Raw genomic sequence first — 12,286 nt, forward strand, 5'->3', positions numbered from 1 at the left:
GCCTCTGGCGTAGGCCGGTGGCTACAGCTCCGATTCAACCCCTAGCCTGGGAACCTCCATATGCCGCGGGAGCGGCCCAAGAAATAGCAACAACAACAACAACAACAAAAAGACAAAAAAAAAAAAAAAAAAAGAAAGGAAATTAGGATGTGAAAAATTTTAAAGGTACAGTTGGGCCAACTGCACCAAAATCAAGGCTGCACGAGAAACAGGCCACAACTTACTTTTAAATAACTGAAGAGGGTTATAATCTTGGGTCTGAACTTGCTCTCCAACAAAGCAAAGAATAAAACCATCCATATGAATTTCCTGGTGTAATACTTACTATATTTACTAATATTTACTTTATCAATAATTGAAAAATCATTTTTCTTAAAATGAAGTGAAAATTGAGATTATTGGGACTCTGGGAACAATATAATGTACAAATATGTGTGTTTATGTAGATGATTGGTCCAGTTTCAGTCACTGCATCATTATATCATGATACATAATAAAATATTTCATTCTGGAATTTTTTTAATGTGACAAGGCTATGAATCCTAGAGTCAGTCTTACAAAGATTTAAAACCTGAATTTGGCAATCACTAGCTGGTCAGTCAGTCTTCTGCTCTGATTTTCACACACTCAAAAAGGAGATTTAAAGTGATAAAAATAATATATTCAAAAGTCCTTATAGGAGTCCTTATAGGACATCGGTATTTTATTAAGTAGGAGCATATGCTTTTATATTTTTTATTGTTTTCTATTTTTTTTTTTTAATCTGTGAATTTGTGAATTTGGCAGCATTGGTTAGGGTGTGTTTATTTTGTTTGTTTGTTTGTTTTGGCTGCATCCACAGCACATGAAATTTCCCAGGCAGGGATGAAATCTGAGCCACAGTTGCAACCCACTGTGCAGCTGCAGCAAGACTTGGTCGTGAACCAAGGCAGGTCCTCCCTGGTTAGTGGTTTTGGGGAAAAAAGAATGTGTGGAGTAAAAATGAAGAAAGACGGTGTGCCTAATGGCTAGGCACTGGAGGTAAACTTGTTTGCAGCTTCCTGTGTCAAGTAGATGAATTATAAAATGAAGGTCGTAGCAGCCGGACCATGAAAAACTGGGGTGGAGGTTTATTGTCCCTCGTGACACAGTGTACCCGAGGGGAAAATACGTGGGAAAATGATTGCCTTGGGCTGTGTCTCAGGCTTTGGGGGCTTTTTGCTTTTGTGTTTTTCCCGGTAAGAAGAGCTCCTGATACTTGAGTCTCGTCGGGTTCTCCTCGGGGCATCACACTGAGTAGAGGCCTCGTGCTCCGCCCCAATTCGAAAATTCCTGGGAACTCTCTTCCCAGCTGCAGCCAAGGGTCTCAAAAGGCATCAACCGGGGAGCCACCCACTGGGAAGCAGCAGAAGACAGTTGCGGGAAGGCAGTTCACGTTCTTCTCTGGTGTGTGCCACCCCGCAGAGGGCGGTGCCGTGTTTGTTGGCACCTGCTTTGCCTTCACTGACAGAGACAATAGGGCGCAAGTAGAAGTATCCCAGAGGCAGCCCCTCATCTGTCTCCAAAATATCCCGAGTGCTCACCCCAGACCTTGACAGGATGTCTTCTGTAGAACTACATACAAATAGATCCGAACATTTCCTCTCTCTCTTAGTAGAAAATATCCAGAGAATCCAATCAGAGACGTTTATTTTTTCAGTGACACAAATGCCAAAAATAGGTACTTCTTATATTTTATATCGGATGTCGTAGCCACTTTCCCTTGCGTTTCAAATTTTGTCGTCAGTTTGAATTGTGCAATTTAAGTTTTTCTAGTTTCTATTTTTTATATTTTGCGTCATATGTGGTAACTGCTTTCCTCGGTGATTCAAATTTTGTTGTGAATTTTAATGCTGCAATTTAAATATAGTTGTTTAATCATTGTAGAGTCAAGTTGAAGAGTAAATGTCATTTTTTTTGTAGTGGTTATTTACATTTTACCATTTTTCTTATTTATTTATTTATTTATTGTCTTTTTGCAATTTCTTGGGCCACTCTTGAGGCCTATGGAGGTTAGGGGCCAAATCAGAGCTGTAGCCACCGGCCTACACCAGGGCCACAGCAACACAGGATCCGAGCCTCGTCTGCAACACACCATAGCTCACAGCAATGCCAGATCCGTAACCCACTGAGCAAGGCCAGGGATCAAACCCTCAACCTCATGGTTCCTAGTCGGATTCATTAACCACTGAGCCATGACGGGAACTCCACATTTTACCGTTTTTCTTGGTGTGTAATTTTTCAAAAGAAACTATTGGGGGAGAAAGAGATCTATTGATAATCAGAGAGATGAGCATGTCAGTGGCAGAGCCCTGATTAGAAATTATGTTCCCTGAAGTTTGTCTGAGAATCTATTCCTGAGTACTAGGCAGGAATCTGTCCTTAAATAATGAATCTGTTTGTGGCTGTCATAGCACTTCTCAATATCATAAGCAATGGAATTACAATAAAAAATTGAGCTAACACTATTTGAGTAATATTACCTGGAAAAATCCTAGGCTAATTTCACTTTAGATACATAATTTTTCCCCTGCTTCCTATGTCTAACTTGTTTTATTTTGCTGTCTGAGAAATACCAGGAGTATAATTTATTTTTACTAAAGCAGGGTCTGGTAATTACCATAGCTTTATTAGATTTATTATACAAATTCCCAAGAAAACGATCTAAATATGCTATATTATTAGTTGTAATAAAAATGGCATAGATCTAGGTAACACTATAATTTCCTTAAAATTTGGTAAAATGATTTTAATCCAATAATACAAGAATCTTTAATAATTTTACCTAAATTTTAGTAATTTATCTGCACATAAATATGGCATCACTCCAAATTCTCATTTATACATTTATTATTTCATAATATTCTTATTGTTTACCTTTTATGGTAGGAAGCAGATTTTAGTCTTTTAAAAATTCAAGGAAATACAGGAGATGGCTATTTTGCTCATTTTTGCTGTAGTCACAGCCATCAGTGTAAGCTCCGCAGCTTACGGATGCAATTTTTTTCTTTGCTCACATTGCGTGAATTTCAACAACAACCCTTCTTCTAGTCTCTCCTGGTTTTTCTGAGCTTGGCTGGTCTCAGCTATAAAATTTGAAGGAGTGGTGACTATCAAGGTCATCTGGTTTTTAGGGTGAAAGGCATGGGTGAGAAGATCAACAAATTGTAAAATACATTAAAGCTTTTCACTCCTAATACAACAACTGTCATATCCTTTCCACCTCATTAGTTGAAGCAAGTCAAATGTTCCAGAGTCGTAACCCAGTGGTTTGGGAAACTGTGTTGTACCTACAGAGAAGCATGACAGAGAGTAAAAGAGGATGAATGATTATGAACAAACACATAGTACTGTGATTATCCTCCAGACCCAATTCAGCCTATTTCTGTGCCTTCACACTCTAGTCCTGGTATTTACAGATTGGGTAACTCTTCACCTTTGACCTCTGATGTCATAAAGGAAAATCCCCTTTCAGAGGAAAAGATTTTCATCAACTCACGTCACATTTGGCTGTTTCACATCATGTTACGGCATCTCAATAGTTCAGAATCCTAGTTTTCAGGTTAATAAGGATAAGCAGGAAGATGAAGAGGGTTATCTATTCCAAAATAAGAAATTGTATGAGGTATGGAACATAAAATCATCATCACTATTTTGTTTAATAGCCTAAAGCTTAAGTTTTTGTGTGTTTGTTTTGTTTTGTTTTTTTGGTCCCCAACACTAAGCTTTCCTCCATAAATACAAATGAAAAGATACTATTTAAGCTGGAATTTTATTCTCTTACTATGTTACTAAATTTGGTAAAATTGATATTTTCTAAAATGCATATCTGGAATGAATACAGTTAAGAAGAAGAAAAAACATAAAACAAAACCAAAAACAACCCTTACAACTCAGACGGTACTTCCAGCAGCTGGTGGCAGGGGTTCCCATGATAGTGGGTGCTTCCCATTAGTAGAATATAAGTATAAAACTGGACACAGCTACTCCTGCATGACACTAGACAATAACCAGGGATGGATGATACTTTGAGAAGGGTTTCCTCATGACAGAGAGGAATGCCTCAAGTCACAGTTACTGCACTGGCAGGCTTCTTGTCTCAGGCCATTCCCATACACCTAGGTATGGATGTCTTGATCCAGAGTGTGTGACAGAAAAGAGAGAATATTATGGAGCGCTTTTGGAAGCGAGAGAGCTATGGAAAGTTAAAGATTTACAAGACAGCTATAGCAGCAGCAGCAGCAAGTCTCCCCATACTCCTCAGTAACTGCTGAATTGGAAATGGAGGTAAGGGAGCCCAGAGGATGCTGGGGAAACTGAAAAATGTGGGGAGTCTGCAGATTTAATGCACCTTTGAATGCATTTCTCAAGCAACACAGAGATTAAGCAGCAGAGGACGGAAACTTTGGAGAGTTGATGTGCATGTTCCCTTTATGAATATCGGGTGACTTCTCAACTGTGCAGGTATGGAGAAGACCACTAGGGAGCCAGGGAAAAAATGAGAGTAGTTACCAGTGTGTACATTGCAGTAAATAAAAATAATTGCCTACCAAGAGCAAATTACAACCTGAGTCAAAGAACAGTTTCTATAATGTCCAGTTTCAATCCACAACTAGTACACATATACAGAAACTGAAATGTAAACATACTCAGGAAAACAGTGACCAGAATCTGATTCTGAAAGGGGCTGGACAGCAGTTCAGCAGAGAAAAGACTTGGGAGAAAATATTATAAATGTCCTTAAAGAAGGGAAGAGAGTATTCCATTATTGAGTTAACAAAGAGAGGAAATTAACAGAAAAGTGGAAACTATGAGAAAGAACTCTACAGAAACCTGGAGACAAAAGTCATAAAATAGGAATGCAGAATTTCACCTGGCAGATTGAACAGCACATCTAAAATTTCAGGGGAAAGAAGTGGTCGTCTTGACCAGTTAGACCTTGTGGACACCTGGGGAGTAAAGATGGAAAGAAAATGAACAAAATCTCACAAATCTGTTAGAACCTCAAGGGTTCCAACATTTGCGAAATTATAGTTTCAAAAGAGCGGAGAAAAAGTAGTAGAAATAACGGCGAGGCGTTCCTGCCACGGTCAGGGAGTTAAGGACACAACTGCAGCGGCTCAGGTCACTGTGTAGGAGCAGGCTTAATCCCAGTGCAGTGGGTTAAGGGTCCAGCGTTGCTGCAGATGTGGTTTGAATTCAATCCCCTGGCCCAGGAACGTCCATATATCATGGATGCAGCCCTACAAAAAATAGCTAAAAAATCCCAAATTTGTTTAAAATCTAGATTTATAGTTGTTCATGACCTGATCTCCAGACTCCATGAATACATTGCTTGACATGGCAGAGGAGACTACAGACGTTCTTGCCTTAAGAATTCTGAGATGTAAAGATTATTCTGTATGATCCTTGATGGCCCAATGTTGCCGAGACCAGCTCAGCAGGATGGGGCTGAAGAACAGGTGCTGTGAAATTTAAGGAAAAAAGTTAACATAAAACAAGACACAGGGACATTTATCTGAAGTAAAGGTGGGAACCGGGGACTCAAGCTCTCAGGGACCAAGAGCTCAGCCTCAAGAAACCACACCGCTTTTATTGTGCTCTTGAGGATGAGGCCAAGTGAGGAGGGGCTATGGGTGGAGGATAGAGGGTTTGTAAGTTCTTTTATTATTTTAAAAGCCACTGAGCTGGTAGAAGGTTAAGCTTTTACTCGGACCTTTAGCATTTAACAGTCATTAGCATTGAGGAAGCTTGGCGTCGGCTGTCTATGCAGAGCACCTAGAGAATCACCATTGTGCTTCTGCAGATGGTGTGCCTATCTCAGCGTGCCTAGGTTTGCACCTGGTTCTCCCTGCTAATGCACATCCATCTAATGACCCCTCATAAGCCCCTTGGGGCTCTGAGGCTCCTCTTTTATTCTTAAGAGGACTCTCCTGCTGTGCAAACCTCGTGCCAGTCTGCACAGGTCCGGCGGGTGCCTAGACCAAAGCGTTGTTAAGTCCTCATTCAGTTGACCCTATGAAAAACGTTTGCCTTTAGGTCTTTGTTCTTAAGCTGAAGTCATTCACCGTCAGGGCGACTGTTTTCCAAGCGGGAAGATGGGGTCAAGTAAAGCAGGACAAGATGGAGTTTTCAGCAAAGAGGCTGAGAAAACATTGTAGAAACATGTCTTGTGACACAATGTCATCACGAGGGCTCTTATAAAATGAGGTGAAGGGCCAAAATAAGAAGGATACATGGCAGAGGAAACCAAGGTGGAATGAGTCACTGTGAAGAAAGAAGAGAGTTCTCCTCTGGCTCAGCACGTTAAGAATTCAGTGTCTTCCCTGCTGTGGCATGGGTTCAGTCCCTGGCCCAGGAACTTCTGCATGCTGTGTGCAGACAAGACAGAAAAAAAAAAAAAAAAAAAAAAAAAAAAAAGGAAGGACAAACCAAGGACTGCAGATGGTCTCTCTATAAAGTGGAAAATCAAGGAAGCAGATTCTCCTCTGGAGCTTCCAGAAGAAACAAAGCTCCACCAGCACCTTGCTTTCAGCCTCCTACGACTCATTGCAGACCTAAGACCTCAGGAATGGCCTAATTAGTGTCAGTTTTAGCCATTACGTTTGTGGTAATTTGTTACAGCAGCCGTCAAAACATGATATGCAAAACTGGCAAAAGTCAAAAACCAGAATTTTTTTTAAAAAACAAAAAATATTGTTAAAATACTAAGAAAAAACAACATATAACAGACATTGGAGCAATAGCGTTAAAAACTGACTTCGAATCAGAAAAAGTAGAGGCCAGAGGACAATGAAAAGACCTCTCCAGTGTGCTGGGCGAGGATTTCCTGAAAACAAACTGGTTTAGGCAGCAAGACCTTGAATTTCAAAGGTCCAAGCATGCTCAGCCTCTTGAAGGCTGTTTTCATTCTTCTTGAAGTCAGACCTTGGCTGCCAGGTTATACTGGGGCCTCAATAGTCTTCTTTGTTCTAGTGATCTCTTGGTATATTTATTGTTACTAAAACGCTGTCACACACACACACACGTAAAGTTAACATGTGAGTTAATGGATGTGTTAATTAGCCAGATGGAAGGAATCCTTTCATAATGTGTATGCATATCAAGCTACCATGATGTGCCCTTTAAACATCTCACAATTTTATGTCAATTGTATATCAATAAAGCTGAAGGAAAAAAGAAGCCAGATGGTCCCTAACCTTTTCTGAAGCTCCTGTATAAATTGGCAACAATCCCTGAGGTTTGGACGGGTCATAAATTATGTTGTTCCCCACCCCCTTATACAAAGGGACACATGTAATTACAGGCAGAGATAACCCAAATAGTCCTTGGAATCGATGTATAGACTTTGTTAAAAATCATTTCTATCGTAGGTTAGGAGTTCTATATTTAGAATAATGTCACCCCATAGCAGCCATCTTTCTAATTTGAAGAGACTCTGTCATCAGATTCTATGCAAGAAATGCATAGGCAACAATAAGAGAGCTAAAGTTCTCATACAATTACTCCAGCTCCCAGATCTAGCCATAGCCGAAGACACGTTAGCATAACATTCTGTTACATAAGCATACATTCCATGGTTGATAAATAAAAACCTGTTGTCTTTATATATGGTGCACGAGCCCTTCATACTCCAGAAATATCAGTGGGTCATTGTAAATGGCACACCGTAAAGTCTAGAATGGATCGCATGAAAATAGGGCTGAGGATAGTAAGGATTTCATTATTCTCTTATTGTAAACTGGTACTCTGCTCATTCTATTGTGGTATAGTCCTCAGTTTTCGATATAGGTTTCATTCTCAGACGGGGCTAAGGGAAAAAAACTAATTGATTCTCTAATACTTGTTGAAGGAACATGCCTGTTGATGGCTGGCAGAAATTTAAAAATAAGGTCCATATTAAAAATACGGGTGGATAACTATTGTCATTGCAGTTACTAGTTCTAAATTATTTCCAAAGATATTTACCAAGTAATGAAATTTTTAGAAATTATTGATGATAAGATTGACACTTAGGAATCTCTAATTTCTGAATCTCTGAATACAACTCAGTTTTCGTAGGTGTGAAAAAGGCTCACTCTTAATACCATCCCGCTCCAACAAGTAAAATCCTCCTCTCCGCTCCTTTTAAATATAAAGATGGAGGGAAGGACAAAAAAATACTCAGAGAAACTTACAAAGAACAGATAGATTTCTGGTGAAAGCATTCACTTCAAAGCTAGAAGGGCTTGGCGTCTCACTCTAGCCAAGGTAACACAAGCTGCGGAGCTGTGCCCACTCCTTGTTCCTTTTTTGGTATGTGTGTGCCTTTTTTTCTTTTCTTATGATGAAAAAATTTAAATTTAGAATTAGCCAGCTAAATTCAGTTTAGAAGAGCTTGACTTGGTTGGCAAAATCCAAAGCAGGACCTGGTGGAACTTACAGCCTTCTTCTCCCCATCAGACGTGATTGGGGCGTTGACCTTGGTCCTGTCCGCGTCATGGAGCTTCTGCACAGCCTGCTGGGTCTGGCGCTGTTGGGGCTGACACCTGTGGTGAACACAGGTGTGGTGTTTGTTGTTGTCTTCTACCTTCTACGTGGCCCACTTAGTGGTCGGGGGAACGTGATGCTGGCATAGTGGTCATGCTGGTTTGTCCTGGGGATTCCCTCCCAAGGATATTTGGGCTCCCTTCAGAACTGCAGTGTCTTTGGCCTCTGGAAGGCGGGTGATGGGTGGATCTTCCATTTTTGCATGACGGTGGATGTCTTTTAGCTCTGCCTTCTTGGCCTTCAAAACCCGTGCTTTGGCTTCAGCTTTAGGAAGACCAGTTTCAGCACGGTCTTTGTGAAAAGCCTGCCCTTTGTTTAAATGAGAACGTTTATTATGAATATTCTGTAATCCTTTTTGTGTTGTGTGTGCATTGGAGTTTATTAAACATAGTGCTTAATCTAAAGAAAGTCTAAATTAGGATCTGTGTGATACTTAAGGAGAAATAAATGTCATCTGGAGAATGTGAATTCAGGAAAAAATAGACTCGCATAATTATCTCTGGATGTAATAAGTGGATTTTGACTTCAGATTGTTTTCTAAAGACAAAAAGATGAATGCGTTTTTCAGTTTAATATGGCATTATCATCTGCATAAAATAACACCTTGTATTTTAAATAAGGCTTGTTTGATGCGTAAAGCCAAAATCCATGGCCACAGTTATAATTTACAAAGACTCTCCTTGGAAGCAACTGTTTCAGCTAGGATTTGCATTTGGTTGTAAATCAAAGAGACTGCAATTAAAGGTGACTAGGACGTAGTGCTGTTTCTAGGGCTCCTGAAGTTAGAAGTCTCTGAGAACACGAGCAGGCAGGTCAGATTTGGGACTGCGCTTACGGTTTGCTGTCAATGGTCTAGGTTTCCGGTATAACCTCTTGCGTAATCCTCGTTCTCAGTGCATCAGAGAGTCTCAGCTTCTCCAGGTTTGTGTCTCCATCCCAGGAAAAAGTGAAGTGACCGCACCAAACACCAGAAGAATCCGTGCCAAATACACATTATTTAAGATGTTTTCTTTTAAGCTCTTCTTCATTACTTACACTTCATAGCTTGGCCAGAACCATGTCACAAATCCTATCTCGTGGCTAGTAGAATCTGGAATGACATTGCTAACTACAAAAATTACAACCCATATATACAGCTTTTTTTTTTTTTTTGAAGTAAGTGAGAGGGAAGTAGCGTTTACAATTCAGTAGAAAACTACTCATAACTGCCATAATTGCCTATTCAGAAAATGAAACCATTGAGTTCCAATTCATGACAAGACACTTTTTTAAATGACCATCTTTTACTGTAATGAGAAGTCTTCTAAATTACTGATAATCCTTGCAAATTAGTCTTTGGTGGATGTACACAATGGTGCATTACTTACTCAAGGATCTGTCTTCCCTTCACTTGGGAGTTCAACTTCACCACTATTTGCAGGGCTGCCATGAGGGCTGCGGTGTTTTCATGCAGCCAGCTCTCCAAGCATGGCTGGTCCTGTGTGTGTGTCAGAGGGAGAACATCTTTCATGACATGGGATTGACGAGACGCCCCATCCTCAGTAGACTGGCTGAATGGTGAGAGTTGTACCCCTGAATGTACCAAGTGCTGAAGAATGGTTCAAGTTAAAACCAATAAAGCCAGTCAGTCTCCTTCTGGGGTTAAAATCATTATGTACATAGGTAATAATATATATCCAGATAAAAGAGAACCGAGTTGATGCACATTGAGAGGTGAGAGGGAGCCTTTCGTTCCTAAGACTTTGCTGCAAAATCTGATCTGATGATGCCTTTGGGTTGTGTAATGTTCTTTCTTTTGCCATGTGACCTATAATTTTCTTTTTTAGTTTGTGTATTTGATTTTTTTCCAATTTTGATGAGTAGATCAAGCAGAAGGGTTTTGACATTTATCCTAGTTAATATTGGTGAATAATTTATATTTTCCTAGATAAGGGAAATAAGCATCCTTCTTATCTGATGTAGGCATCAACTAATAAAATCTTGAATGCGCTTTGGAATAGGCATGTGCATTCTATGTACTGAACATCCAAACAGTTAATGGCTTCATGCCATATTACTTGAAATAGCCTATGTCATATAGCAGTAATAAATAGAAAAAATTCTTTGTGGCTTAAAACCATGAGTGTTTTTATCCTATGGGTTCATCTAAGACTGGCACTAATTCTGCTTGCCACTGTCTTCTTGTTGAGATCCAGGCTGACTGAACAAGCTTTCATCTGTAATCTCATGGTCTCCCAGAAAGAGGAAAGATGCATGGCTGTGCCTGGGCTAGCTCTTAAAAAGCTTTTGATTGAAAGCGGTATGTGTCACTTTCATACAAATTCCTTAGCCAAGACTAGGACCACTCCTAAATTCAAAATAGCCGAAGAGCAGGGGATCCCTAAATACTTGGAGAGACAGTAGAATATTCCTTAAGACTAGAGACGCTGCCCCCTGCATGTGGAATTCGGACTCTGTCGCTTAACAGCAGTGTTACTTTAGGCAAGCTATGGACTGTCTCTGTGCATCACACTCTGCACTGAAAGGTAAACCTAAGTCTGGGCACAGAACTGACAGGAGGAGTCGTAACATAGCAGCTGGAAAATGCCTGGCAGAGTGTCTGGCTCCCAAGCATCAGCTTTCTGAAAGTAAAAACAATTTATATTGGATTCAACTTTTGACTCAAAACGTGAAACTTGACTTAGATAAAAAGAACACACATGTTCTTATCTAACCCCGTTTCTTTTAATGAAATTGCTACTGGAAGATGGTAAGGGCTCAAAGCCTCCGTCGGTAGTAAATTGCTGGCTGGAGGCTTTCGCTGTCCACTAGGAGCCTTCAGTCTTTTTCTCATTTTCATTAGAGACACATTCATTAAAATGAGGACTCATCAGCTGCTCTTAAGCTAGAACAGAAAACCGAGTGGAATACCCTCGTACACAGGATGCAGAGAATGAAAACACAAGCTGTTGCCGTGGAAGCTGTCTGGCCACATCTCAGACCATCGCAGGGATTCGTTGTGGCACTTGTCCACTCTATGAGGTAGAAGTCACAGCACTGCTTAGGACTTCACCTGTATTTGACCCCCTGGAAACACTCACATGTTTTCATAACTACCGCTTGTCGAAGTTCATTAATCTTTTCTTTCGAGAAAGAAAGATACCTTAAGTCAGTTGTGTATTTATCATTCCCAGAGTCAAACGTGTTCCTATTTACTGGATTTATCAGCTCCTGTAACATATTTCAGCCTCTGCACCCAGAAAACTAAGGCAAGCTCGTGCCTAAGGGGGACTTGACGGCACGTTGTCTCTCAAGCCAAAGAGAAACTGTCATTTTGGCTGTTGCCAGTTTCTGGCCTTAGAGGATCTCACGAGCGGAGTCCGTCTCTCTGTCTGCTTCAGGCTTCCTCACTTGGCGTTGCCACTTTTGTTCCCTCCGGGACAAAAGACAACATAGTTTCTCCTGCTTTGTAAAAAGAGAAAAACTTAGCAGCATAATTGGCCACGGATCATCCTTCAGAGTAACTTGGCCAAAGACTAGTCATTCCCAGTTTCTTCCCCTCACTGCCGTGCAGCATACACAGCAGTGCAAGAGGCCAATTGCTTGCATTTGGTGTGCACCCACCTTCCAAATATTGATACCATTTTCTCAAAATGAGACAATATGTTTAGGTACCTCATTTTACTTGAATTTAAGGCAGAGTTATATCCTGGATAATCTGCTACAATCCTGTATTTTATAAATGTATAAATGTTTATGG

The 12,286-nt window shown here is 40.4% G+C and overlaps 1 protein-coding gene across 5 annotated transcripts in view; it reads left to right on the forward strand.

Moving 5' to 3' along the window:
- The window catches only part of LOC102168138 (uncharacterized), a 77,302-nt gene that overhangs the window by 8,826 nt on the left and 56,190 nt on the right, over positions 1-12,286 (forward strand). The gene's annotated exons all lie outside the window — the stretch shown is intronic.

Source organism: Sus scrofa, chromosome 10, assembly GCF_054392235.1.
Source record: "Sus scrofa isolate SSC_HxYL_T2T_F1_AM1 chromosome 10, Sscrofa_HxYL_maternal_Yorkshire_Landrace_v2.0, whole genome shotgun sequence".
NCBI lineage: Eukaryota > Metazoa > Chordata > Mammalia > Artiodactyla > Suidae > Sus > Sus scrofa.